This window comes from Gopherus evgoodei, chromosome 6 (assembly GCF_007399415.2).
Source record: "Gopherus evgoodei ecotype Sinaloan lineage chromosome 6, rGopEvg1_v1.p, whole genome shotgun sequence".
NCBI classification, from domain to species: domain Eukaryota; kingdom Metazoa; phylum Chordata; order Testudines; family Testudinidae; genus Gopherus; species Gopherus evgoodei.
The window spans coordinates 106,203,450-106,209,816 of NC_044327.1; the positions used below are offsets into that span (position 1 = coordinate 106,203,450).

Genomic DNA, 6,367 nt, shown 5'->3' on the forward strand with positions numbered 1-6,367 from the left:
GCCCTCTTCCTTGTCACCCTGTATATTCACAAAACAACTTTCTCCAGCAGCCAGTTCCTTATTATCCCCAGCTGCCCCCAACACCTATAAGATCACCTACTAGCCCTGTTAACTATAATTCTTACCCTGTTCACTCCACCCCCATCATTCTGCAGCATAGTAATGCTAAAGTGCAACAGACAGTGAATATTGATCAAAATAGGACATAGTAAAACCTGAAAATGTACTGTCAACAACCCCTACCCCCTTGCATGTTTTGTACTGTATGTTGAATAAAGGTTTTTTTTTCTATTTCTTTCACTACGTTTTATTGCTACTGGAAGTGGTAAATAATACACAATGAGCAAAGCACATCAAATGCATCAAACATTACTGCTGGCTCTCAGCATCAAATTGCTCCCTTAAAGCATCCCTAATCCTTGAAGCCCTTTCCTGGGCCTCCCTATTAGCCCTGCTCTCTGGCTGAGCAAACTCATTCTCCAGGCGTCTAACCTCGGAGGTCCATTCCTCACTGAATCTTTCACCCTTCCCTTCACAAATATTATGGAGAGTGCAGCAGGCGGATATAACAGTGGTGATGCTGCTTTCCATCAAATCTAGCTTCCCATAAAGACACCTCCAGCGAGCTTTCAAACGGCCAAAAGCACACTCCACAGTCATTCTGCACCGGCTCAGCCTGTAGTTGAACCGGTCCTTGCTCCTGTCAAGCTTCCCTGTATATGGTTTCATGAGCCATGGCATTAAGGGGTAAGCGGGGTCTCCAAGGATCACAGTGGGCATTTCCACGTCCCCTACTGTGATCTTGCGGTCTGGGAAAAAAGTCCCGGCCCTCAGCCTCCTGAACAGGGCACTGTTCCGAAATATGCGTGCATCGTGCACCTTTCCAGGCCATCCTGAGTAAATGTCAATGAAACGCCCACGGTGATCCACAAGCGCTTGCAGAACCACGGAGAAATAACCCTTGCAATTAACATACTCTGATGCCAGGTGGGGTGGTGACAGAATAGGAATATGAGTCCCATCTATTGCCCCTCCAGTTAGGGAACCCCATTTCCGCAAAGCCATCTACAATGTCCTGCACGTTCCCAAGACACACGGTTCTTCTTAGCAGGGTGCGATTAATGGCCCTGCAAACTTGCATCAGCACCATTCCAACGGTAGACTTCCCCGCTCCAAACTGGTTCGCCACCGATCTGAAGCAGTCTGGAGTTGCCAGCTTCCAGATTGCAATAGCCACCCATTTCTCCACAGGCAGGGCAGCTCTAAATCTCGTGTCCCTGCGCCGCAGGGTAGGGGCGAGCTCAGCACACAGTGCCATGAAAGTGGCTTTTCTCATCCGAAAGTTCTGCAGCCACTGCTCGTCATCCCCGGATTGCAGGACGATTTGATCCCACCACTGAGTGCTGGTTTCCTGAGCCCAAACTCGCCGGTCCAGGGAGCTGAGCACGTCTGTTACTGCCACAAGCAATGTACTGTCTTCACAGTGAGGCAATTCAATATCGTCTGACTCACTGTCACTCTCACTCTCACTCACTTTTTGCAGGTGAAGGAATAGCTCCACTGCCAAGCGCGATGTGCTGGCAACATTCATCAATAAGGTCGTCAGTTGCTGAGGATCCATTTTTAAAAAAATTCGCAGAAAAAACGCTGTACAGTCACAATGCTGCCACACTGCTCCGCATGTGTAACAAAGCACCGCTGGGCGTTGGAACAGGAACAGGAAGCAGAAAGACAATCACACTTCCTTCCCCTTCCCACAAGCCACAGCGCCGATATGGGACGAGGTGCTCTGTGGGATAGCCGCCCACAATGCACCACTCCCAACAGCGCTGCAGCGTGGCCACATCTAACATCACTTGCAGCGCTGGTTGCTGTAAGTGTGGCCACTCTGCAGCGCTGGCCCTATACAGCTGTACTAACACAGCTGTAACAACCAGTGCTGCAAAATTGCAGATGTAGACATACCCCCAGCCACTGGGAGCTACGGGAAGTGGCGGCCAGGTAAACAAAACGTCCTAACCTGCCAGCGGCTTACCCTGAAGAGTTGGAGCCAAAGTTTGCCGACCCATTTATTGATGTCAATACTGCAGCCTTTTAAAGTTGCAAAGGCTTTGTTTAGTGGTCTAGATTGGCTTGAAATGAATCCTAAAAGAGCAGTGATGCAGATCTGCGTGACATTTGACCCATGCAGTTCACAAAATGCTACATCTTTGTCATAAACAGAGTGTTAAGGGTTAATGTCTCTTATACCTGTAAAGGGTTACAAGCAGGAAACTGGACACCTGACCAGAAGACCAATCAGAAGACAAGATACTTTTAAATTCGGGTGGAGGGAAGTTTGGGTGTGAGTTCTTTGTTCTTCTCTCCGAGGGTCTGAGAGAGACCAGACATTACTACAGGCTTTCTAAGTCTCTTTTCAAGTAGTGAGTAAAAAACAGGCAGTTTAGGTTTGGTTTTTTTTAATTGTTTTACTCTATTTGCAATTGTGGATCTGGCTGGTTAACTTTTATATGTGTAGTTGCTGGGAATATTTTGATTTGTATTGGTACTGGGGGGAAAGTCTCTTTCTGGTATCTGTAAGCTATAGGACCCTGTATATTGACATCTTGAAGTTACAGAGATAATTCTTTACTTTTTCCTTTCTTTTATTAAAAGATTTCTTTTTAGAGAATCTGATTGATTGTTTTTTCTCTGTTTCCCTTGTTTTATCCCAGGGGATTGGGATAACTCACCAGGACAGGTGGGGAGATGGGAGGGGGAGAGATAAAATCTCTCTCTGTTTTCCTTGAATCTGTTTGCCTCTTTGTGGAAGGGAAGGGAGATGCTTCTCTGTATGGTGATTTAAGAGGTTAGATCAGTATCTCAGGATAGCCCAGGGAGGGAAGTTCTGAGAGGGGGAAGGTGGGGGAATGGGTTATTTCTCCTTGTTTTAAGAACCCAAGGGGTCTGGGTTCTTAGGGTCCCCAGGGAAGGTTGGGGAGGTCAGAGTGCCCCAAAACACTATTTTTGGGTGGTGGCAGCCTATCAAATCTAAGCTGGTAATTAAGCTTAGGGAAATTCATGCTAGTATCTCATTTTCTGAACTCTTAAGGTTCAGATCTGAGAAAGAATGCTATGACAATCTTACAAGCCAATCAGAAAAATACAGTGAACATTAGTACTATAGTACAGGTGTCAATCTGCTACTGTGTAATTTGATCTCTTCATGCATTTCTACCAATGAACCTATAAGTCCCGAGCCAATATGAAAATATAACATACAGAATCGATGGAATTGCTAATAAAATTGAAATAGCCTGTTATCGCCACAGACATGCCAATCTACAGGGCTGCTTTGAAATTAAAAAAAAAGAATAACTTGACAGTGATAAAGCAGGTGAAATTCCTATGTAAAGTCCTACAAAATCTATAACTATAATAATCTGTTTTCATACTAGTATTTAAAATGAACAGTGAAATCAAAAGAAAATGGTCTGCTTATCACACAGCATACAAACTTAGTTGTTGAATATGCAGAAGCAAACAATAATTACACCGCTGCTCATGAGAAGCAAGTAAGAGAATGACAAAAAAATAAAACACTAAAAGACATGCCAAGAAGCAAGAAAAAACATCCAATGAGGTGTGCTTCATTTGCTGAGCTGGAGAAAGATCTCAGTAATTAGGTTGTTGAATGTCGACAAAATGGGTACATTGTCACTAGAACTGGAATTCGTCTGCATGCTCTGCAAATGTCAAAAGACGACAAATACAAGTCAGTAAAGCCGTTAATGTTTGTTGCATCAGTGGGTTGGTGTACTCGCTTCATGAACCATCATGATCTCTGTCTTTGTCAGTGAACAAAGTGCAAAAGCTGCTGAGAAATCTGGAAGAAAAAATCGAATCTTTCCAAAGATTTATTATAAAATATCAAAAGGAAAATGCATTTGAACTGTCATAAATAGGAAATATGGATGAAAAATGGATGAAATTCGATCCCAAGCAACAGAATGGTAACTGGTGTTGGTGAAAAAACAGTTTTAATTAAAACCACTGGCTATGGAAAAAATCCATTTAACAGTGGTTTTATCATGTTTGGCAAATGGATCAAAGCTCCCTCCTGTTGTTATTTTTAAAGAAAAACCTTGCCTAAAAACATGAATTTCCTGTCATTGTACGTGCACACAAAAAGGGATGGATGGATGGAAGTGGGACTATTGAATGGCTGGAAAAAGTGTGGAATAAGAGACCAGGAGCACTTTTCAAGAAACCTATGCTCGTTTGAGACATGTTCAGGGCACACAAGACGGATGAGGTGAAAAATGTGGCCAGAAATATGAAAACTACTTTGGCTGTAATACCTGGAGGCTTAACTTCAGTTCTACAACCGCTTGATGTCTGTCTGAACAAACCCTTTACAGACAGGCTATGCAAAATGTGGTCTGAATGGATGTGCTCACGTATGGTGAAGTTGACAAAAGGCAGGAATCTTATGAAGCCCAAAATCAATCAGATTGCCCAGTGGATCAAGGTGTCATAAACAGATAGCTAATTGTTAATGTCTCTTTCACCTGGAGCACCTGACCAGAGGACCAATCAGGAAACCGCATTTTTTCAACTTTGGGTGGAGGGAATTGTGTGTCTGGGGTCTTTGTTTTCTGGCTGCCTGCTTTCTCTGAGCTTTGGAGAAGTAGTTCTGTTTTCTAATCTTCTGTTTCTAAGTGTAAGGACAAAGAGATCAGATAGTAAGTTATATGGTTTCTTTTCTTTGGTATTTGCATGAATATAAGTGCTGGAGTGCTTTGATTTGTATTCTTTTTGAATAAGGCTGTTTATTCAATATTCTTTTAAGAAATTGCCCTGTATTGTGTCATCTTAATACAGAGAGACCATTTGTATTTTTTTCTTTCTTTTTATATAAAGCTTTCTTTTAAGACCTGTTGGAGTTTTTCTTTACTTCAGGGAAATTGAGTCTGTACTCACCAGGGAATTGGTGGGAGGAAGAAATCAGGGGAGATCTGTGTGTGTTGAAGTGGCTAGCCTGATTTTGCATTCCCTCTGGGTGAATAGGAAAGTCCTTTTTGTTCCAGGACCGGGAACGGGAACGGAGAGGGGGAGTCACTCTGTTTGGATTCACAGAGCTTGTGTCTGTGTATCTCTCCAGGAGCACCTGGAGGGGGGGGAGGGAAAAAGGATTATTTCCCTTTGTTGTGAGACTCAAGGGATTTGGGTCTTTGGGTCCCCAGGGAAGGTTTTTCAGTGGGACCAGAGTGCCCTAAACACTCTAATTTTTTGGGTGGTGGCAGCAGGTACCAGGTCCAAGCTGGTGACTAAGCTTGGAGGTTTTCATGCTAACCCCCATATTTTGGACTCTAAGGTCCATATCTGGGACTAAGGTTATGTCACAAGGATGCGTGGGTGTCCATTCCCTTGGAAATGATACAGCATTTCTGAAATGAAATTTCTATCAGCAATGCACTTAAGGGGTCAGAAATGATGCCATATTTGATGGTTACACAACAGAATCTGATGATGAGAAGGAATCTGAGTCTGAAGACGACACTGCCGACATCTACAATGACAATGCAGGTGTAGCTGTGACTGAAGCAGAGTTTAATGAATTGTTTGGTGAATCAGAGACTGATTCAGATTTTGAAGGATTTTAAGACTTTTTTTTTCAAGTCTCATAGTGTTCTAAGTTACTTGTTTTAAATATCCATTTACTGATTTTAAATATTGACTAATTTTGAAGGTGAATACAGATTTGTTCAGTTATTATAACAATAGTTTTTTTGTTAGATTACATTAAAATAATTCTAGCAAAACTTTTGAGAGTTTATGACGCCAGCTTTTAAAATATAGTAGGGAGCAAAAGACTGACTCCCCATCCATCAGGGTAAGCCGCTGGCGGGTCAGGACCTTATGTTTACTTGGAGCTTAGATGATGTAAAGGTCAAAGGGATAGAATGCAAGCCATATGACCAAAGGCAAAAGGAACTGGGTATGTTTAGTTTGAAAAAGGGGAGATGAAGTGGGGACAAGATACCAGTCTTTAAATACTGAAAAGGCTGTGCATAAAAAAGATGGAGAAAAGTTGCTCACGCCTATTAAAAGTGCAGCTAAGAGGCCATTGCTTCAAACTGCAACATACCAGATTTAGATTAACTTTCAGTTAAATTTTTCTTAAGTACAGTAGGACAATGGAACAACCTGCCACGGGACGTTGGGAAATTTCCTTCCTTGGAGGTTTTCAGGAGACAGGTTAGCCGTTAGCATAGTTAGAGCAGGTTAGCATAGTTTAGACACAATACATGCTACACCTTGGCAGTGGCTGGGATTAGACCATATGACCCTTACAGTCCTGTCTAACCGTATTGTTCTGTGATGC

At 42.8% G+C, this 6,367-nt stretch overlaps 1 long non-coding RNA gene across 1 annotated transcript; it reads right to left on the minus strand.

Moving 5' to 3' along the window:
* Positions 1–3,598: 3,598 nt before the first annotated feature.
* On the minus strand, positions 3,599–4,511 carry LOC115653072. The gene is made up of 2 exons (XR_004000836.1): positions 4,440–4,511; positions 3,599–3,725 (listed from the first exon to the last, which is right to left on the minus strand). It is a non-coding gene; the product is annotated as an uncharacterized LOC115653072 (long non-coding RNA).
* Between the last annotated feature and the right edge of the window lie 1,856 nt (positions 4,512–6,367).